The sequence below is a fragment of the Leuciscus leuciscus genome, assembly GCF_965113295.1.
Source record: "Leuciscus leuciscus genome assembly, chromosome: 4".
In the NCBI taxonomy this organism is placed as follows: domain Eukaryota; kingdom Metazoa; phylum Chordata; class Actinopteri; order Cypriniformes; family Leuciscidae; genus Leuciscus; species Leuciscus leuciscus.
In genome coordinates this window covers 54821807-54845891 of record NC_138728.1, presented here as the reverse complement: position 1 = coordinate 54845891, position 24085 = coordinate 54821807, and the positions used below count along the sequence as shown (strand labels likewise).

General features: G+C 38.2%; 1 protein-coding gene and 2 long non-coding RNA genes across 5 annotated transcripts in view; 2 read left to right on the top strand and 1 right to left on the bottom strand.

Annotated features, from left to right (window-relative positions):
• Positions 1-24085, top strand: part of LOC309497139 — a 549185-nt gene that overhangs the window by 400543 nt on the left and 124557 nt on the right. The gene's annotated exons all lie outside the window — the stretch shown is intronic.
• Positions 1-24085, bottom strand: part of LOC309497115 (NACHT, LRR and PYD domains-containing protein 3-like) — a 202138-nt gene that overhangs the window by 176651 nt on the left and 1402 nt on the right. The window lies entirely within an intron of this gene.
• Positions 161-4960, top strand: LOC309497136. Of its 2 annotated transcripts, none has more exons than XR_014205408.1 (3): positions 161-2291; positions 2683-2844; positions 4723-4960. It is a non-coding gene; the product is annotated as an uncharacterized lncRNA (long non-coding RNA). The 2 variants fall into 2 exon arrangements; XR_014205409.1 differs by lacking the exon at positions 4723-4960 and adding an exon at positions 4083-4625 and having other exon boundaries at positions 163-2291.

Here is a 24085-nt window from a genome sequence, read left to right as displayed (position 1 = left end):
GAGATAACATCATCACCCACGGAGTTCATCATTGTCTTCACGGAGTTTGTGTTCACCATATTTGTCGTCAATAAATATATGTGTTCACACTGCTTTTGCTTCCTATCTCATTCATTATCATCACAAAAAGTCATTGCATTGTGGGATTGATTTCTTTCGCGCTCAATTCAGTTCAAATGTGACGCGTCATGCGAGCAGCAGCAGACAGTAACGTTAGGCAGCTACAACAGGCAAACTCGTTTTGTCAGCGGGATTCAACTGAACAAATAATCATTCCTGTTATCAAGATAAACAATGTCTGCGAATCTGTGAGCAATTTTAAAGCTTGTTTGAGGTTCGGTTCGGTTCGTGTTTCAAACATTAGTTGCCTGTGACGCAGCAGAAAATGGACGACGTTAACGGTAGCAGCTACCTGAAGACGGATGGAAGAATTTGTCATTGAATAATCTAACCTGCGCGTGACGATAAGTGGGATTTAGAGTTTGAGAGGATGGAGAATTGACCCTTCGCTAAGCCACGCCCGAAAACCGCCACTGGCCAATCGTGGCTTAGCAACCGTAACTAGGCGCGGGAGGTCTGGCAAGCTTTCGAGCGAGGGAAACATGCCCATGCGTTATGCGTATGGATTGTGCAAATCTGATACCCGGTATCCTAAAAGTTTGGACGGGGTGGTGGATTTTGTTCTCTTCCCGAAACCTAAAACCCAAGGGGAGAAATGCCGGGCGTCATCTTTATTTATATAGCGTTTTTAACAATGTAGATTGTTCCAAAGCAGCTTTACATTGATAATAGGAAATTAAAAGTAAAGTGTTTTGGCTTTATAGCAGCTCTAGAATAAAGTTATTGTCCAGCTCGTGGATCAAGCAGTGTGATTAAAGGCAAGACGGAGGCTCACTGACATAACTTAACGTTACTTAAAAATATATTTCAGCATTTTGTTAATCGACGGCTAAACTAGTACCCCAATCCGATCGCGACTCTCCCGGTGTTAGTTCTAGTAAAAGGTAGTTAGTAAAAGGAGGGAACATCAGGGGGCTTGCCGGAGATCTCCAAGGAAAAGGTTGGTATGCAAACTTAATCAGTTCATAACAGTAACGTTAGTCACTTATGTGACCCACGACGTGTGAGCTGTAGCCTGGCGCACTAAAAATATAAGCGGGAGAATGTTATCATTGCAAAGTGGTCAGGCTAATGTCTTGTGTTTATTCCACAATACTTATGGATAAGCTGTTTGATTTATAATTGTTATATTATTTTCAAATTTCACTCACCCTGCTGTGCATGCACATAGCTGTTCCTCAATTTGTGTGTTTCCCATTTGAATGGTCAGCGTATGAGGCGGCTGCTGCTTGCGCTGGGACCTAACGATCTAGGCTTTAGCTTCAATTTTGATGAAATTATTCTCTAATCGTTTGCATATTATGTCGTGGATATATCCCTCGAATGCATACTGCAGTCCCTTTTGTCTTGCTCTCTCAGATTTTCACCTGTTCGCCAAAGATGACTAATTATCTCCTTGGGAATGTCTGAAACCGGTGCATACATACTGTAATAGACGTGCCAGGCGCAAAAGCTTGACAGGCGTAGCAACAGTAACTAAGGAGGGCGTGGCTTAGCGAAGGGTCAAATTGATACGGTAAGCCAATATATATTTATTATTATTTATTTATTTTTTTGCGTTTCTACATTGTTTTCACGTATTTGGTTTGATTTTGCGAACGCGGTTTAACGTGGCCGCGCAAGCAATTCACTGACTCTGTTCCACCTGTTTACCAAGTAACGTTAACTTCGACATTTCATATAATAGGCAACCTTTACCATGCTATTTGCATGACATGCATTTGATATATATTTTTTTCGTTTTAGGCTTTGTAATCTGATGGCCATTGTTAATGTAAATGCTTTTAAGTAGTGTTACAGTTATAGTCTATGTGGTAAAAAAAAAAAAATGCTGTCAAATTCTGTCAGTTCTGTGATCGTGCTTTTGAATCGTTGTCAGAATTTTGCTAGCACATGAAAATCCATGTTCCTAATGCTGTTTTCAAATGTAGTAGGCCTATTCCTGATTGCCATCCCATACAACTACTCCCTAATTCAAAGAAGTTAGACGGTGTTATCCTTCAAGCAGATAAGTAGAGATTATTCTGCAAATCTCATTAATTTGTAATATGTTTTATGTTTTGGTTCTGTTGATCAAGGTTGTGCTGTCCTTTTTAAAAATTGTTTCAGGAATTTGCATCGCTGATGTCCAGCAATCTACATTTGCCAGAAAGTCCACGACTTATTTCCTGGTATGTAAACATTAAAGGGGTAGATGAAACCTAAAATGAAAAGCCATCAATACTCACCCCACTGCAAAATATGTTTTTCTTAATTAGTGTTTTTATTTTGTTTCCAGTCCAGATATCTACAATTCTTACATGAAGAAGCATTTAATAGACACGTAAAAATTGTCTTGTTTTCTGAAAGAATAAGTCAAAATTAAGTGAGTTTATGCTTAAAACAAACAAAATTATATGCCAGTGCATTTTAGCATTCTAACCAATTTTAATTTTTAGTTGAAAAATGTAATTCATAGAACTATGAATAGACAACTACATCGAACCACAGTGGAACCCACAGTAGTTATTTTAATTATTAATATTATTTATTTATTCTTTATTTTTTTTTATTCCATTACAGGTCAATCTCTAAGCAACCAGTGCTGGATATTAAGTTTGGAAGGTCAAGGTGTGTGTGAAGGATCACAGCCTCTTCATCACTGGCCTGGCAGCGCTGTTTGCCTCCTCCTATAACTTCAGCTTGCAGTACCAGGAAGAGGCAGCACCTTGAGTTTGTTCAGAGGTTAGTCATTGGCATATTTGCCATTCATATATATATATATATATGTATGTACATATATTAGACTGAATTGTGTCACTAACCTTGACTTGACAGTATTTATTATGTTGACTACTGGTATGAACAATATGGCCCTGGTTTCCATACAGGGCTTAGCTTAAGCCAGGTCTAGGCCTTAATAAAATTAGGGTATTTAAGCAGATTTTATAATAATGTATCATAAAAAAAAAAAAAAACATTACTGGTGTGCATCTTGAGATAAAACAGTGGCAGTCATATATTTTAAGATATGTCAGTGCAAGTTGTTTTCAGTTGAAGGATTAGTGAAAATTCTGTCAGTAATTACTCACCCTCATGTCGTTCCAAACCTGTAAGACCTTCGTTCATCTTCAGAACACAAATTAAGATATTTTTGATGAAATCTGAGAGGTTTCTGAACCACCCATAGACAGCAACGTCTTTGCAACTTTTAAGGCTCAGAAAGCTAGTAAAAACATTGTTTAAATAATCCATGTAACTAGTGCAACCTTAAAGGAGAACTCCGGTCAATTTTAACATTGAGCTCATTTTTTTGTAAATTTGGAGTGCTGTCAATACAGAGAACAACGACACAAATCGGTGTTGCCTACACCGTGTTATCCTCTTTTTAAAATTTGCACCCTGTTGACTTCAAGTTTTAAACCTGCTTTTAGCCTCTTAACATCCTTGATGTGTCATACAAGTGCCCAGCCATGTGAGTGATTCCTTCAGAGTGAACACGGGTGAATCTGACTGCAGTAGATGTGAAAGATCTTGTTATAACATCTACAAATGTCCGTATATAGGTGAAAATGCCCCTTGAAATCAATTTAAGGTGGCAAATATTACCCCTTAATAAAAAATGTTAATTTCTGTCACTGCTGTAAACTGACCACTGCATAGAATATGAAAAATATGAATATCTTTGTCAGTCAGCTGTCAACAGGCCTAAACAAGCCATGGCACCAAGCACAGAAACACAATCAGTAAAATGTTATCTAATTATTATCAAGAAAACTTTGAAAATATCGATCGAGACATATTTTGTCAATATTGCACACCCCTAATGCATGGTATTAATTTTGATTTCTTCGGGTCTTAAAAAGGTCTTAAAAAGCCTTAAATTTGACTTTAAAAAATGTGCAGAAACCCTGCTTCATAATATTTAGGTTGAACCACTATATATTTACCAATGTTTTTATCACTTTTCTGGGCTTTGACAGTTGCAATGATATTGATATCAATGGAAGGACAAAACTATCAGATTTCATCAAAAATATCTTCATTTGTGTCCCGAAGATGAACAAAAGTCTTGAGGGTGAGTAATAATGACAGAATTTAAATTTTTGGGTGCAAACATGCATTTTAGTCTGGTAAATCATGTTGTCATATATGCAATAAACATTGCAAGGCTTGCAATTAAGTAAAATTATTTCTGTCACAAAGGTTTGGGCTGGATTCTGGCAGTGTGTGCTCTATATAAACGGAGAGTCTAAAGACTGCCTTTCCACTGATACTCTGATGGCACCGGATGAGGGGATGATATTGTTAATGAGCTGGGTGATGAGTAGACAAAAGTTGTAGAATAAAACTTTAAATCTGGCAACCCCACTTCCAAAAATTTAGTTAGTTGACAGTGCGCATGTAAACAGACACATTGAGTTGATGTATTTTACCAGGGCAGAAAAAATATCAGTTATTGATCACAACATCCAACATTGCATTATTTTTTTTTTCACAACATCCAACATTGCATTTTTTTTTATGTTGTTCAGTTTTAGACAGTTTTTGTGCTGTCTCTCTTTGTCAAAATATATACACTCAGTTAATAATATTTAATTGTTGTTTTTTTCTGCCTTTTAGACACTTGTTTGACATCAATCCTGAACGTGGATCAAAAACAAAGAAAGGACAAGTAACTTCAAAGAAAACTGGCCAAGTTGTGCAAAACAAGAACATCACTGTAAGCCTACAGGTGTCCTCACTTCTGCGAAACCTTGCAGACTTTGAATGGGATTTCGTTTGCACTTTTATGGACTTCAAAAAAGAAACAGCATTTCACTGTCGTTATAAAGCTTGGAAGAGCCAGGACATTTTTTAATAGAACTCTTGATTGTATTCGTCTGAAAGCAGAATGTCATATACACCTAGGATGACTTGAAGGGTGAGTAAATCATGTGCTAATTTAAATTTTTGGGTGAACTATTCCTTTAATTAAGTGCTAACTGTTACCTGTTTGTTGTTAAGTGTTAAAATTGCATTTTATGTTTAAAAAGTAATTCAGCCAACATGTTCACAGAAGGCAATTTAACTAAATAAATGTTTTAAAACCCAGAAAATGTTGTTTTCTTTTTCCTAGTGTGACTACTCTTATGCAACCTTAAAGTATAATATTTTAATTATGTAATAATAAAAGCAGTATTCCCTGTAAAAATACAATTTATTGCTGTCGACAAGTTGTGAAATGTGGTATATACTGTATTTGGTAATTACAGTGGAGAACTGTAAATGCTGTTTACTGTAGTAGTGTTGTAAAAATACAGTATGTGGATGGCAACCCAGCTGCCAGTATTTAACTGTAAATTTACAGTGAAAAGTTTTACAGTGTACATGCATGTGATACTGATGCATTTTTAAAGCTGTGGCATATGGTTATGGTACTTTGTGGATGTATTTGTCAAAAATGACAAAGAAAACACTGCATTATTGTATTAAAATACTATATTTGGTATTCACACAATAGACAAAATCTCCAACTATAGGCATTTAATTTCAAGGCATTCAGATATAAGATTTGTATCCCTAATATATGTTAAAGTATGTACTATAGAAATAAGTACATATATGCATGTATAAATATATGCGTCATATATGCATGTATACATATATGCGTCTTACATATATTTCACATTTATGTGCATATACGGGAAAATATATGGCACTTACATGAAAACGGCCATTTTTGATATATTTTGAAATATATGTTTCATATATGTATATGTGTTTTACATATATGAATTTTGCATATATTCTCATATATGCAGCAGACATACATGGGCACTAACATTATATATGTAATTTACATATATTGACATATATTACATTTCTGTATGGGGGACCATTCGTAGCTCTCTCTTAGCGTTGTTGCAGGTCTAAATGAATATAATTCTGAAGTTTTAATACACCCAGACAGTATTAAATTAGGCTAATTCAAGTGTTTTCATGCAAAGAATAAAATTGTCATTACACTGATTGTTGTTAGATTTTTAATTATATTATTATACAATATTATTAATTGAATTAAAACGCTCTTTTAAAGGCCAGTGAAAGCATAGGCTACTGTCAGTTAAGTCCTATTCGGACGCTAATATTGTTTCTCATGGGCTCGTCCGGTATTTTAAACATTTACAGGGGTAAGTCGGTGATTTTAGTGCCGTCCGAATCCATAATATCAGTGTTTTTCTCACCCAGTCCGCGTAAAATCCCTGGCCAAATTAGTACCTTCTGTTTTTTGACAAACAGGTTGTGTGGTGATTTAATTGCCGTCTGAATCCACATCTCCGAGTTTACAAGAGATTCAAAATTCACGGTTTAAATCCTTTTTGATCACTGCCGAGCACCGTACGCAAGATGTAAACTTATTACTGAAATGCTGGAAAGTATTTACAAGAACAATATTTCATCGCAGCTCCACCTCAGCGAACAAAAATGGGAAAGAAAAGGCGGCACGTAACTTTTTGAAAAGGTTATTGTGGCAGCAATAGGCTATGTTACAATTTTAAAATATGTAGGCTAGGCTATTATAGGCTATTATAGTTTGAATTATTTTTTATAATATCCAATAATCATAATAAATTGAAATTTCAACTATTTCTGAAGTGCTTCTTTTATAAAGATGACCGCTTTTTCACATAAACAGCCCCTGCACGAGAGAATAATTGATTCTCGAGCCATCGATTTCAAACAATTCAGCACCATTGGCACGGACAGCGCCGGGTAACGTCCCACGTAAGAAGGTATATCTTAAGCAGCTTCCTATGGTTCGGGGAACACACTTAGGAAAATAAACAAATTTGGTAAGATATATCTTTCGAGTCTTCTTAGCAGGCTAAGAGTGAGCGTTATCGGGAAACCGGGCCCTGTTTGGTTTTGATTATCATCTCTGTCGTGGTCATTATGAAATGTTTGTTCTTTGCATTTGTTTAAAAAGCCTTGTCAATTTAAGCATCTGATATATTGTTTTTCTGAGCGCAAATACACAAAGTTCACCAATTGGTTATGTCTCTGAACATAATCAGCTGGGAATGAAATCACATAGGCTATATCAGTAGAATAGATATGAGAAAGAGCATTTCTTGGACTCTGCTCGCTTTTTTGAGCGGGAATTATTTAAATGAGGATGTAATGAGGTTTAAGGGAGTTCAGAAACAGTGAACACGGATATAGAGAATAACTCCAGCTGGTTCACAGCATTTCTGAGCATTTTCCCCTGTGTTCCTGGTTTTTTAAATCTGCCCGTGTCCTGTTTTTCCTGTTCCTGTCCTGCCCTCTGGAATTGTTTGTTTGATTGGACTGATTTACTGTGTGCTGATCTTCTGCATGTTTAATGGACTACGACTTTAGATTATGCTACCAATAAAACTTCACTTGGATCTTCTCTCGTTGTCGCTCAGTGCTTGCCAACACTTCCACAACATCGAATCATTAAATAAACATTAAATAAAGTTGAACATTTAAAAAGGCATAATATGAGCTCTTTAAAAAGTCGATTCCTCACACAAGAGTCACACAAACACTGACACACAAAAACAGGCAGACGCGCGGCTCAAAGTGAGATAATCAGATGTGCAAGCCGAGGTTTGACACAGAATGTTTCTGTGGACAGACTGAATTATGAATAATATACTCTCACATTATCTAAATTATTTATTTAAAATAAAGGTTCTGAGATGAATGTGTGTATTTCTGAAGAGAGAAATGAATTTACTAACCACGAATAATGACGGTGAAGATGTGTCTTGTTCCTCCACTGAACTTGAACTGTCTTGAGCAGAAGTTGCTTTGAAACTCCTTTCAGTTCTGCGTTTTCATAAAGGACTGTGGACCCGCGGCGCTACCATTGGGCCCGGGTGGGCCTGGGCCCACCCATTTTAGGTCCGGGCCCACCCATTTTCTACTATGGTTTTGTACGTTTCTTCATTCGGATCTATTTGCGATCCATTCCATTCTAAACAAACAACGCAGTTTACATGCTTCGTCCTTGTTACATTATTCTTTAAGATAATAATTAATAAATGCACGCATAATTATCAGTGAACTTGATAAATGTTGCAGATATGGTTTACATGCATGCACAAACAAATGCCTTTCAACTTATGTGTGCAAAATTCAGAATAAAATGAATGTGCAGCAATTTGTACAAATAGAGAGCCTAGGTCTACTATACGTGTTGTAGCCATTAAATAAGCTTATTTAGTTTAATATTTGTTAAAATATTATAATGTTATTTTTTAATTTATGTTGATTATGAAAAGTGAACCGCACACACGAGTACACAATATCGAGAGACATGGAGCGGGTCAGACATGATTTTGACCACTTAATTAAGTTTTGTTTTGCAGAAAACGATTTTTTTAAGTGAATTTCGTTTTGTATAAATTGTATCTTATTTTTTTTTTTTTTTTTTTATCAACCAGTTGCCAAATACCAAATATAGCAGACAACACAATCATAGAGGCGCCTGCGCGGTCACTTGCTCTGCTCGTAAACAGGAGCGCATCTCATCCTAACTTAACGAAACTCAGCATATGCCTCACAGACATGAAATATATCTTAAGAAAGCTTGAAATGTCTTTTTAACAATTTAAAACGAAAAGAAATAGGCTACTCTCTGGTTATGTAATGATGTGCATTTCTCTCTATAGGCGCGTTCACTACTAGCCTACTGAGATGGCGATCGTCAACTTCATCTTTACAGCTCTTGTTGCTGTTAATAAACTAATTTTATTAAACAATAAATTAAATTAAATTTTAATTGTATTAAAAAAATATATATATCCTGTTTATCAATATTGTGTGTGTGTCGAAAGAATGTCTGCAGCTGCTCAAAAAAAAAAAAAAAAAAAAAACACAGTCAAAAACCCCACTGTCAGTGTTTTGTAAGGAACCGGCAAATATGTTAAATATAGCAGGAGACATTTTAATTGTTAACTAATAAAACAGTTATTTTTTATGTCAGTGTCGGCTAGACAGATGAAGTTGACGACTCGCGATCTTCGCAGCGACAGAGAGAAATGCACATTTCATTTCATACGAATTACATAAGCAGCACAGTCTGTTTTCTTTCGTTTTGAATTGTTCTGCTTAAAAGTAGACATTTCAAGCTATCTATAGCCTATGTCTCAGGTCTGTGAGGCAATAGGCTACCATATAGGCCTACACTGAGTTTCGGTTCATTTATGAGACGAGCTCCAGGTTCGCCAGCGCCTCCGTGTCCTGATTATCTATTTTCTAATAGCCTATATTTAGCTACTTCTTATTAAATCCAGACAATTTGTTGATGAAACATCGATTAAAATTAAGATACAATTAATACAAAACGAAATTAAATTTAAAGACAGGATTTGTGCTTTCAGTTTGAGGTGTCTGTGAAAGTTTTAAAACATTATTTTAGTGCCGCTTTAGAGCGCTCACGTCCGTAGCAGAGAACTGTCTGTAACTTTTTTTTTTTTTTGTGTGAAATACATTTCTAAAAAAATGCGACTTAGTCCAGTGCGACTTAGGCATAGCCTATGTTTTTTTTTCTTCCTCGTGACGCATTTTTTGACTGATATGCGACTCCGGAGCGACTTATAAAATAGGCTACGGTAAGTTATTTATTCTTTTTGTGCAAATGCCCCATAAAGTCCCATCCTTTAAGGATTAATTTATGTCCCGTTGACCGGTCCATTGCATTACGAATAAAAGCAGAATCAATAAAGTAAAAAATGTGATTTTTGACGAGTTTTATAGTCTTGATATTGTTTCTTATTCAAAAGTGGTGACTTTTTTTTTGGCTTATTTTAACATGGCCAATCTAGTTTTCTGGGGGCCCACCTACAATCAAAATCCTGGCGCCGCTAGTGGTGGAGGGGGAAGTTTTCTTCAGAACTTAAACTTGTTATAACCTGCTGCTTTCCCAGAAAACTAATAGAACCAGTTTTTCAAAAGGACTCATGACACTATCTGTAGAATCACTGTCTGTCGTCAAAAGACCTACACACGACATATCTGAAATTACAGGTAAAAAGAGACAAACAACACTGAAAAAGACAGATAAACAGAGACAAACAGACATACAGCCCTGAAACACTGAAATATATAGTTCAGACACAGACAGACAGACAGGTAAATAGACAGACAGCACTGATATATATAGTTAGGAGACAGACAGACAGACAGACAGGTAAATAGACAGACAGCACTGATATATATAGTTAGGAGACAGACAGACAGACAGACAGCACTGATATATATAGTTAGGAGACAGACAGACAGACAGACAGGTAGCAATAGTTGATGTGGAAAAATGGGCAAATAAATGGGGATTCAAATTGTCTGTAGAAAAAACAAAGGTGATTTGCTTTTCAAGTAGGCATAAAGTCATGCCGATTTCCATGAAGTTGTATGAACAACCACTTGAGCTAGTTAAGACAGTTAGATTTCTTGGGGTTTGGTTTGATGAGAAGCTCACATGGAATACTCATTTAGACAAAGTCAAGAACAAATGTAAAAAGGTCAAAAATATACTTCGCTGTCTGTCAGGACAAGAGTGGGTAGCAAGTAGAGTAGCCCTACAAAATATATACTGGGCATTAATGAGGTCGGTTTTTGACTATGGATGTATAGCGTACATGTCAGCAGCAGAATCAAACCTTAAGAAGTTGGATGTATTGCAAGCTCAGGCTTTGAGAATTTGTAGTGGATCTTTTAAAACTTCTCCTGTATCAGCAATGCAGGTTGAAATGGGAGAAATGCCGTTAGGAATGGTTAATATCCAGGGGCAATGTCAGTCGCATCCTGCCAAGAGTCTTTTAATAGATTGCTGGGAACACAATAAGACAAATTTCATAAGTTTTGGGTGGATTGGTGATGCAAAGGCAGAAGTCATAGGATTAAGACAATTAGATTACAGCTCTACAGTGATACAGTCTTCAGTTCCTCCCTGGTTATTCCCAACACCACGTGTAGACCTAGACATACAGCAGGAATTGAAGGATATGTCAAAGAAACTTCCTGAAAGCAGAATAGTACAGAATTATTTTGATTTGCATTTTGCAGATTCCATGTTTATATTCACAGATGGTTCCAAAGATCCTGATACAGGGCGTGCAGGTGCAGCAGTTTACATCCCAGCAAGTGAGTCATATATTAAGAAAAGAATATCGGATCATGTGTCAGTATATACCACAGAATTGATTGCAATATTATTGGCCCTGCAGTGGATAGAAGAGAGGGAAACAAATAATACTGTTATTGCATCTGATAGTTTGTCTGCACTTATGAGTATTAAATCTGGCAAATCATTATTTAGATCCAATATCATCAATGACATATTCCTTATGTTATACAGGATGGAGCTAAAGGGTCTATCCACATGCTTTCTTTGGGTTCCTGCTCATGTCGGTGTGGAGGGGAATGAGCAGGTGGATATGCTGGCCAAAGGATCACTCAAAAATAAACATGTAGACTTAAAAACCCCATTAAATAAAGAAGAAGCCAAGTCAATTATCAGGAAGTATGCACAGTCCGTTTGGCAGGGGTATTGGGATAACAGTGAAACTGGAAGGCATTTATATAATGTACAGAGACAGGTTGGTGCTGGGAGGATGGTGGGCTGGAAACGGAGGGAAGAAAGTTTAATAACTCGTCTGAGAATAGGTCATACAGGTTTAAACCTTTCATTGTATAAAATAGGTAAGCACCCAACTGGGAAATGTACTTATTGTAATCAACCAGAAACAGTGGAACATGTTCTTCTTCAGTGTAGGAAATACAATATTAATAGGGAGCACCTCTTTCAGTCATTACGGAAGGCAAAACATGACGTCTCATTGTCAGGTCTCTTGGGGAAAATAGCAGGTCAGATATACTGTTATATAATTAGGTTTCTTAAAGAAACTGAATTAAATAAAAGAATCTGAGTCTAATAAGTATTTTTATTAAATTTTTTTTTATTATTTAATTTTTTTATTTTAAATTTTTTCCTGCTTAATCTCTCGTTCCACGGCTGTAATTCGCCATCATAGCACATCTGCTATAATGGCGAATATAACGGATGTGTGTCTAACGTTACCTTTGAGTGCAGGTGAGGACACGTTCGAGCTGCATGCTGTGCAGTTAGAGCTGGAATCCGTGGAGAAGCAGATCCGCGACCTACTAGAGAGACAGGCCGAGCTGCGAGATCGGCGATCCGCGCTTGAAACATCACGCGCCGATGCTCACAAGTCAGTGGTTAGTAACCTTTTTACTCCGACCCCGTCTACTCCGTGTTTCTCTGCCCAGGACGCGATCATCCCTAGTTTCATTCACTCCGGCACCGACACAACACCATGGACCCTGGGTGATTCCACAGCGGAAGACGCGAGCCCGGACCAGAGCAAGGACCTCTCTGCCCCTCCCGGCCTTCGAGATCTCCACACGGAACCGCTTCTCCCCTCTACGCGAGACGGAACGCGACGCTGTGATCATCGGCAGTTCCATCGTCCGGCATGTCCACGCCACCATAGGTAAAGGTAAGGTGCGCACTCACTGCTTTCCTGGTGCTCGTGTTCTTGATGTCGCTGCGCAGGTCCCCGAGATCCTGAACGGTGACGAGCGCATCGGAACTGTGGTCCTGCACGCGGGAACGAACGACATCAGGCTGCGGCAGACGGAGGTTCTGAAGAAGGACTACAGGAGCCTGATCGAGACGGTACGCAGCACATCGCCTGAAACAACGATCATCGTGTCTGGACCGCTTCCCACGTACCGACTAGGACAAGAAAGGTTCAGTAGATTATTTGCTCTAAATGAATGGTTAATGTCATTGTGTAATGAACAGAAACTGCTCTTTGTAAATAATTGGAATCTGTTCTGGGAGTGACCTAGGCTCTTCCGCGCTGATGGCCTTCACCCCAGCAGAATCGGAGCGGCTATTCTGTCGGACAACATCTCCAAGACGCTACACACCATATGACTAGTAAGTCAAAGTCCAAATCACACTCTTTGCTGTCCAAACTTAATTGATATAAGTACCAATGTAGAACATTATATTGAAACTGTGTCTATTCCTCGTTTAGTGAGGTCAAACATTAAATCTACTGTAGGGGTTTCTGGTTATGGCGCACGAGGAGTAGACGTGTACGCGGCTCGCTCCCTAAACTTTTAAGTTTATCTCTAAAACCTCAAAATTTTCGTTGACATCTGACAGCATTTGTTTTATAACCGCTTCGGGATTTTATTCGATCTTGAAATGTCCAAAGGAAGGGGAAAACAAGTCGATAAAGAAGGCGCCTCTTCGACGGGTGTTAGCGTTACGCTAGCCGAGATCAGTGCTTTACACGATGACCTCAGAGCATCTATCGCCGCGGACTTCAAAGCATCTTTCGAAAGTTTGGCAACGAAGTTGGACAACATTCAGTCCACAGTGGCAGATCATGATCTTCGCATCGGAAGTCTTGAGGCCGGCACTACAGAGATCAGTCAACAGCTTGAACGACTCGAAGCTACGTGTTCGGGTCTCCAGAAGGATAACGAGTGGCTTAAGGCTAAAGTCTCAGATCTCGAGAGCCGTAGTCGGCGCCAAAACATTCGAATCCTGGGCTTACCTGAGTCAATCGAGGGGCCGCGTCCAAGTACATTTTTTTCCCAGCTTCTGGTCGATGTCCTTGGATCTCAGGTGTTAACCTCGCCGCCCGAGCTAGATAGAGCTCATCGCAGTCTCGCACCTAAACCAGCCCCTGGGCAGAGACCGAGACCCGTCATCTTGCGATTTCATCGCTTTCAAGTGAAGGACCTGGTCATCCGTGAATCTCGCAAGAAGGGTGAGTTGATGTATGAAGGACACAAAATCCGTATCTTCGAGGATTACTGCCCTGAGGTTTTGAAACTTCGCTCCGAGTATAAGGATGTGATGTCGTCATTGTACAAACGCGGACTCAAGCCTGCGCTTCTGTTCCCTGCTAGACTGCAAATTACTCTTCCAAACAGTGAGAAGAAATGGCTGGCTTCGGTTGCAGAAGCCAACAACTTCATCCAGAGCTTGGACTCATAGTAAACTGGACGGACTGTATTCTACTATGAGCAGTCTTGATTTTTTGGCGTTCCCCCCCCCATTATTCTAAGTAATGGCTTGGCCGTCGGCCCCGCGGATTTGAGTCTAGACACTTGGTTAAACTGGACAAAGTTGTTTCATTTTTTTTTCTTTTTTTTTTTTTCTTCAAACTTGCTAACTACAAGGTCCCTTCAAATCTCATTTTATTTACAGTTTGTTATATATATATAAAAAAAACAAAACAATAATAGTGTTTTGCAATTAGATTTTAATTTTGCCAGACAGACAAACAACATTTAATTTTCAAATCAGACTCCATCATACTGCGGGCAGGCTGCTTAATTTTTACTTGTTAAGGATAATGTGGGCTGTTTAGTGAATTTAACATTAGATTGTTTGTTAAACTTGACAAAGTTGAGTTGTTTTATATTGAACGTGTTCACCACAAAGTTCCTGCTATTTGATTTAAGCTTAATTCATACATACAGGGTGTGCTAATTTTGGACAGCTAGTTTTACTGTCCTTTTGCCCAAGTTATATATTTTTTTTTTAATTAATTAATTAATTAATTTTTTATTATTATTATTTTCTTTAAAAGTTTGCGCTTATATGTTACATTTAGATTTGTTTCTGAAGAATGTCTGTCAGTAATTTGAGGTTATGCACCTTTTATGGGAGGACAAGGAGTTAGGAAACGTGTTATGGTAAAGTGGCTCCAGCTGCTGTTCTTGTCAGCTGATGGGAGGGGTGGGGGTAGGGGTTGTTGTGTTTTTTTTTCTTTTTTTTTCTTTTTTGTCTCTTGGTCGTTCTCTTCTATCTTTGTCAATCTGTGTGCAATCACTATGGCACTTTATATCCTTATATGCTACAAGCAAGGTGTACTATTGGCTGGGATGTTTGTGTGGGGGTCTCAGAAATCTTGTCATGTTCAGGGAATTAATTATCCACGCCCGTGATGAATAACAAGATGGCAACTCGTGGTGCACTGAAATTCACCAGCTGGAACGTCAAAGGACTGAATTCTCCGGTGAAACGAAATAAAGTTCTTAATTATTTGAAACAATTGAATACTAGCATAGCCTTTATTCAGGAAACACACCTCAGGCCTGCAGACCATCTAAGTATTAGAAAGGGCTGGGTAGGCCAGCTCTACCACTCCAGCTTCCAGGATAGGTCCCGCGGGGTAGCTATTCTCATACATAAATCGGTTCCTTTCTCCGTTTCTGAGGTCATCTCGGACCCCAATGGGCGTTTCATTATTCTTAGAGGACAGATCAATGGAGTTTGTTTGATTTTGGCCAATGTATATGGCCCTAACTGGGATGATGAGGCTTTTTTCAAAAAAGTTTTGTTTTCCCTCCCTGATTTGAACTCCAACCAGCTAATTCTGGGTGGGGATTTTAACTGCTGCTTAGACCCTCTTTTAGACCGTTCCTCATCTAGACCATGTGCACAGTCTAAGTCCAGCAGGACGATTCAGTTATTCATGGAGCAGTATGCTATTTCTGATGTTTGGCGTTTTTTTAATTCTAGCACAAAACAGTTTTCTTTCTTTTCCCCTGTACATCATACTTTCTCCCGCATTGATTACTTTCTTGTTGATAACAAATTGCTTCCATTGATTAGCTCATGTATCTATAATACTATTGTTATTTCAGACCATGCTGCTGTTACATTTGACCTCGCTTTACCAAGCCTTTCAATGTCCCGATCTCCTTGGCGTTTTAACTCTCTGCTTCTCAATGATTCTAATTTTATTTCTGTCATTAATGATCGTATTGACCGTTTTATCTCCACAAATATTTCCCCTGGTGTTTCAGCTAAGACAATTTGGGAGGCATGTAAGGCTTATTTAAGGGGAGAAATAATTTCATACTCGGCCTATAAGAGAAAAATAAACAATGAAAGGAGAGCTAATCTTTTGAATACTTTGGCAGACCTTCAGTCTAATTGTGTTAATTCTACAAACTCAGATGACTTTGTTAAATTTCTGACAACAAAGACAGAGTTTGACTTGCTTACTACAAATGAGGCAACTGAAGCTCTACATAAGACTCACTGCAATTATTATGAATTCGGTGATAAATCAAGCAAATTGCTTGCCCATCAGTTGCGTCAGTCTGCTGCTTCACATCTCATTACTCAAATTTCCACCTCTGCTGGGTCTTCAGTTAATCCACTGACTATTAATAATGAGTTTAGGAATTTTTATTCCTCGTTATATACTTCGGAAAGCATAGCTGAAGTAGCCCAGTTTGATAATTTTTTCAATTCCTTCAATATGCCTTGCATTGATCCTGATATCTCCTCAAATTTGATAGGCCCTCTTACATTGAACGAAATTAAGTCTGCTCTTAGTCTATGCAGAATGGCAAATGCCCAGGGCCGGATGGCTTCCCTGCTGAATTTTTCAAGACATTTTCTGACAAATTATCACCTCTTTTACTTAACATGTTCAATGAGTCTTACAGCTCGGGTATTCTCCCTCATTCCTTACGGCAGGCTATCATTTCTCTTATTCTTAAAAAAGATAAAGACCCTTCTCAGTGCAGCAACTATCGCCCCATCTCCTTACTTTGTTCAGATGTGAAATTATTAGCTAAAGTCCTAGCAAGACGCCTGGAGGTGGTCCTTCCAACTTTAATTTCTACTGACCAAACAGGCTTTATTAAAAACAGACATTCTTTTCATAATATTAGACGCCTTTTTAATATTCTTTATTCTTCTTCTTTAAATGAAACACCAGAGTTAGTTATTTCCATGGATGCTGAGAAGGCGTTTGATAGAGTCGAGTGGCACTATTTGTTTTATACACTGAAGAAATTTGGCTTTCCTGATCAGTTTATATCTTGGATTAGGCTTTTATATACATCTCCCTTGGCCTGTGTTCGAACTAATAATAACTATTCTGAGTATTTCTCCCTCGGTCGCGGGACTAGACAAGGTTGCCTGCTTTCTCCCCTTTTGTTTGCAATAGCCATTGAGCCTTTGGCAATTGCTCTAAGATCCAGTGCGATGGCTGGCATTCAAAGGGGAGGATTGGAGCATAAGCTATCTCTGTACGCAGATGATCTTCTCTTATATGTCTCTGAGCCTGGTACTTCCATTCCCTTGGTGCTTGATTTGCTAATGGATTTTGGCCTAATTTCAGGCTATAAGTTAAATTTGAGTAAAAGTGAATTAATGCCCATTAACACAGCTGCCTTGAATTATCCATTAGCATCCCTACCTTTTAGATCTTCCTTAAGTTTTAGATATTTGGGCATAAATGTGACAAGAAACTTTTCAGACTTATTTGACCACAATTTTGTTCCACTGCTTAATCGTCTATCTCAGGATTTTAATCGTTGGTCTCTCCTTCCTATATCCCTGATCGGTAGGGTTAATTGTATTAAGATGAGCGTGCTCCCTAAATTTTTATATTTATTTCAGTGTATTCCTATCTTTATTCCAAAGTCTTTTTTTGTTACACTCGACAGCTCTATTTCTAGTTTTCTTTGGAATAAAAGGACCCCAAAGATTCGAAAAGGCATTCTGCAGAAGACAAAACAATTAGGTGGTCTAGCTCTTCCTAATTTTCTAATATATTACTGGGCAGCAAATATACGCACCACTCTTTACTGGTTCCAACCAAGCAACTCCGTCAACTCCCCATCCTGGCTGCATATCGAGAATGCCTCATGTAAATCATCTTCCCTGGTGGCTCTTTTATGCCTCCCATACACATTGTCCCCAATGAAATATTCAAATAATATAATTGTTAAAAACAGTCTTAAAATCTGGACCCAATTTTTGCGACATTTCGGTCTTCATAATACCCCCCTGTTATCCCCAATACATTCTAACCCGTTGTTTTACCCCTCCATTTTAGACCGTGCTTACACCTCTTGGAGAGATCTTGGGTTGGTTTCTGTTGCTGACCTTTACATCGATGGTGTTTTTGCCTCTTTTGAACAGTTGACTTCTCAGTTTAATATTTCCAAAAAAATTTTTTTCAGATATTTACAAATTCGAGACTTTGTACGAAAAAAAATGGTCAACTTTCCAAATGCACCTCTCCCTTCAGATTTAGACATCATTCTGGGTGTGGATCCTTGTACTAAAGGGTCAATTTGTAAACTAGTGAATATAATTGTTCATTTGCAATTTTCCTCTGATGATTTACGCCTTGTCTGGTCCCAAGACATTGGTACTGAGATTAACGAGGAGACATGGAAGGCAGTCCTGAACAGGGTTTACTCCTCTTCCCTCTGCGCACGTCACAGGCTCATACAGTGCAAGGTGGTTCATAGAGCCCACTGGTCGAAGACCAGGTTAGCACGCATTAACCCGTCTATTGACTCGGAGTGTGACAGGTGTCATTCTGGTTCAGGCACTTTAATTCACATGTTCTGGTCCTGCCCTGCTCTGTCTTCCTTTTGGAGACAAATTTTTGTCTCATTGTCAGCCATTACCTCGGCGGATATCCCACTCTGCCCAGTTACAGCTTTATTTGGGGTTCTCCCGCTTGGCCATTCTTTGCCTTCTCACTTTTCAGATTTTGTAGCCTTTCTGACTCTTTTAGCTAGGCGTTTAATTCTATTGAATTGGAAAAGCCCTCACCCTCCATCTTACACTCGTTGGATAAGAGATGTTCTTTATTTTATGAAACTGGAGAAAATTAGGTACTCTCTTCACCGACCTAGCACCATTTTCATCAAGCTTTGGCAACCCCTGTGTGAACATATCAAAACTCTCCAGCTTGACCCTGCTCTTTGTGTGTGATCCCCTTATCTCCCCCCACATCTGTCACCAATCTAGATGTTGATACTAATTTTGTATTGCCTGGCCAATACACTGCTATGTTTACTGTTACTGTATGTGATTGTACTTTATTAATTTGTTGAGGGGAAAATATTCCTCAGTGCATCTTCTCTCTGTAATGGTTTGTGTATTTTCATCTTCCCCTGTTTCTGTAAATTCTGTTTTTTTTTTTTTTTGTAATGGTTTAAAGTGTATAAATAAATCATAAAAAAAAAAAAAAAAAAAATCTACTGTAGAATCTAGGGAAAATCTAATTGTGATTAAACCAGAAAATCTCAATATTAGTGTACAAAAACAATTTATAAAGCTAGGTCTTCTAAACATTAGATCACTCACACCTAAGGCGGTTATTCTGAATGAAATGGTCACAGATAATAGTTTCGATGTACTTTGCCTTACTGAAACCTGGCTTAAACCAAATGATTATTTCGGTCTTAATGAGTCTACTCCTCCTGGATACTGTTATAAGCATGAGCCCCGTCTGATTGGTCGTGGTGGCGGTGTTGCAACAATCTATAAAGATATTCTTAATGTTACCCAGAAAACAGGTCACAGGTTTAATTCGTTTGAAGTACTTGTACTAAATGTTACTCTCTTAGATGTAAGAAAGAAATCCCTATTATCTCTAGCCTTGGCTACCGTATATAGACCGCCAGGGCCTTACGCTGATTTCCTAAAAGAGTTTGCAGACTTTCTCTCAGATCTATTGGTCAATGTCGATAAAGCATTAATTGTTGGAGATTTTAACATACACGTAGATAACACAAATGATGCGTTAGGGGCTGGGTTTACAGATTTATTAAACTCCTTTGGGGTCAAGCAAAACGTCACTGGTCCCACTCATCGTCTTAATCATACGCTAGATTTAATTATATCACATGGAACCAATCTAACCGATATAGATATTATACCGCAAAGTGATGAAGTCACTGACCATTACATGGTCACTTGCATACTACGTACTGCTGAAATTTGTCATGTTGCGCCACGTTATCGACCAGGCAGAACAATCCTTCCAACAACTATAGATAGATTCTCAAATAGCTTACCTGATCTATCTCAGTTGCTCAGTGAACCCAAACAAACAGATGAACTAGAGGAAATGACTAGCACTATGAGCACCATTTTCTCTAGTACATTAGACATTGTTGCACCAATTAGATTGAAAAAGGTTAGAGAGAAAACTAAAGCACCATGGTACAACAGTGCTACGCATGTTATCAAGAGAGAAACTCGTAATTTAGAGCGTAAACGGAAACAAACTAATTTAGAGGTCTTTAGAATCGCGTGGAAAGACAGTATGTCACGTTATAAAAAGGCCCTAAAAGTAGCCAGGGCTGAGCACCTCCGCAAACTAATAGAAAATAACCAAAATAATCCAAGGTTTTTATTTAACACCGTGGCTAGACTAACAAATAAACAGACGTTACCTGAGCAAAATATTCCATTACAGTTTAGTAGTAATGATTTTATGAATTTCTTCACTGAGAAAATAGAAAGCATCAGAAACACAATTGTAAATGTACAATCTTTAATGGTGTCTTATGATTCAGCCTCAATTATCCCTCAAGAACAACTACACCGCTTTACTACTATAGGACAGGAAGAGCTAAATAAACTTATCACTTCATCTAAAACAACAACATGTTTATTAGATCCAATACCCACTAAACTACTGAAAGAAGTGTTACCTGTAGTGGAAGAGCCTCTTCTCAATATTATTAACTCGTCTTTATCTTTAGGTCATGTTCCAAGAATATTCAAGTTGGCAGTTATAAAACCTCTTATTAAGAAACCACAATTAGATCATAATAATCTAGCAAATTACAGACCGATTTCAAATCTTCCATTTATGTCTAAAATACTAGAAAAAGTTGTGTCCGCTCAATTGTGTTCTTTCTTGCAAGAAAATGATATCTATGAAAAATTTCAGTCAGGATTCAGGCCGCATCATAGCACTGAAACTGCGCTCGTTAAAATTACAAATGATTTACTTCTAGCTTCTGACCAAGGCTGTATCTCAATACTAGTTTTACTTGATCTTAGCGCTGCGTTCGATACTATAGATCACACAATACTCTTAGATCGACTACAAAATTATACTGGTGTTCAGGGACAGGCATTAAACTGGTTCAGATCGTACTTATCAGACGTTACCATTTTGTCTATTTAAATGGAGAAAAATCGATCATAACTCCAGTAAACTATGGAGTGCCGCAGGGATCTGTGTTAGGCCCTCTGCTATTCTCAGTATATATGATGCCACTTGGAAATATTATAAGAAAACATGGAATTAATTTCCACTGTTATGCTGATGACACTCAAATATATATTTCATCACGACCAGATGAAAACAATAAATTATCTAAATTGACAGAGTGTGTTAAAGATATAAAATACTGGATGACGTGTAATTTTCTGCTATTAAATTCAGATAAAACGGAGGTATTACTTATTAGTCCAAAAAACTGCCCACAAAACCTCTTACAATACAACTTTAATTTAGAAGGGTGTCCTGTTACTTTATCCTCTACAGTAAAAGACCTGGGTGTTATATTAGACCGCAACTTGTCTTTTGAAAATCATATTTCATATGTTACAAGAACAGCCTTTTTCCACCTTAGAAACATTGCTAAGCTACGTAATATGCTATCTGTTTCTGATGCAGAAAAGTTAGTTCATGCATTCATGACCTCGAGACTAGATTACTGTAATGCTTTATTAGCTGGTTGTCCTGCATCCTCAATAAACAAGCTACAGTTAGTGCAAAATGCAGCCGCTAGAGTTCTTACTAGATCAAGAAAATATGATCATATAACACCAATTCTATCATCTCTACACTGGTTACCTATAAAGTTCTGTATCAATTACAAAGTATTACTACTGACCTATAAAGCCCTAAATGGTTTAGCTCCCCTGTATTTAACGGAACTTCTATCGCCCTACAATCCATCGCGCTCTTTAAGATCACTAAATTCGAGGCTTCTGGTCATTCCTAGGATATCTAAGTCCACTAAAGGAGGGAGGGCGTTTTCACATTTAGCTCCTAAACTCTGGAATAGTCTTCCTGATATTGTTCGAGTCTCAGATTCGCTGTCCCAGTTTAAAACAAGATTAAAGACGCATCTCTTTAGCCAAGCATTCACATAATACTACCTTTTATACTACAGTTGAATCAGATTGAATGCATTAATATTATGAACAGCAGCTACGCTAATTATTTCCCATCTGCTTTTCTGTTGTTATCTCGGGACGCTAGTCCCGAGATAAATACAGATCGTCAGCTCCAGTTTGTATCCAGCCTCCCATGGAAACTACAGATGCCCCAACACCCGTGAAGAGACGACTCGACGCCCGTGAAGAGAAGACTCGACGCCCGTGACGAGACGACTCGACGCCCGTGACGAGACGACTCGACGCCCGTGAAGAGACGACTCGACGCCCGTGAAGAGACGACTCGACGCTGGCGATATGTTTATGCCCTAAATCAATACATGATTAACTAACTGTATTTCTCTATGTACATTTCTGAAATGCACTTTCTGTAAAGCTGCTTTGAAACAATATGTATTGTGAAAAGCGCTATACAAATAAATTTGAATTGAATTGAATTGAACAGACAGCACTGATATATATACTTAGGATACAGACAGACGGGTAAATAGACAGACAGCACTGATATACAGTATATAGTTAGGAGACAGACAGACAGGAAAATAGACAGACAGCACTGATATATATAGTTAGGAGACAGACAGACAGACAGACTGGTAAATAGACAACCAGCACTGATATATATAGTTAGGAGACAGACAGACAGGTAAATAGACAGACAGCACTGATATATATAGTTGGGAGACAGACAGACAGACGGGTAAATAGACAGACAGCACTGATATATATAATTAGGAGACAGACAGACAGACAGGTAAATAGACAGACAGCACTGATATATATAGTTAGGAGACAGACAGACAGACAGGTAAATAGACAGACAGTACTTATATATATAGTTAGGAGACAGACAGACAGGTAAATAGACAGACAGCACTGATATATATAGTTAGGAGACAGACAGACAGCACTGATATATATAGTTAGGAGACAGACAGACAGACAGACAGACAGGTAAATAGACAGACAGCACTGATATATATAGTTAGGAGACAGACAGACAGCACTGATATATATAGTTAGGAGACAGACAGACAGACAGACAGACAGGTAAATAGACAGAAAGCACTTATATATATAGTTAGGAGACAGACAGACAGGTAAATAGACAGACAGCACTGATATATATAGTTAGGAGACAGACAGACAGACAGACAGACAGACAGGTAAATAGACAGACAGCACTGATATATATAGTTAGGAGACAGACAGACAGACAGGTAAATAGACAGACAGCACTGATATAGTTAGGAGACAGACAGCAATGATATAGTTAGGAGACAGGCAGACAGGTAAATAGACAGACAGCACTGATATATATAGTTAGGAGACAGACATACATACAGACAGACAGACAGACAGACAGACAGGTAAATAGACAGACAGCACTGATATATATAGTTAGGAGACAGACAGACAGACAGCACTGATATATATAGTTAGGAGACAGACAGACAGACAGACAGGTAAATAGACAGACAGCACTTATATATATAGTTAGGATACAGACAGACAGGTAAATAGACAGACAGCACTGATATATATAGTTAGGAGACAGACAGACAGACAGACAGACAGGTAAATAGACAGACAGCACTGATATATATAGATAGGAGACAGACAGACAGACAGACAGACAGCACTGATATATATAGTTAGGAGACAGACAGACAGACAGACAGACAGGTAAATAGACAGACATCACTTATATATATAGTTAAGAGACAGACAGACAGACAGACAGGTAAATAGACAGACAGCACTGATATATATAGTTAGGAGACAGACAGACAGACAGGTAAATAGACAGACAGCACTTATATATATAGTTAGGAGACAGACAGACAGACAGACAGACAGACAGGTAAATAGACAGACAGCACTGATATATATAGTTAGGAGACAGACAGACAGACAGACAGACAGGTAAATAGACAGACAGCACTGATATATATA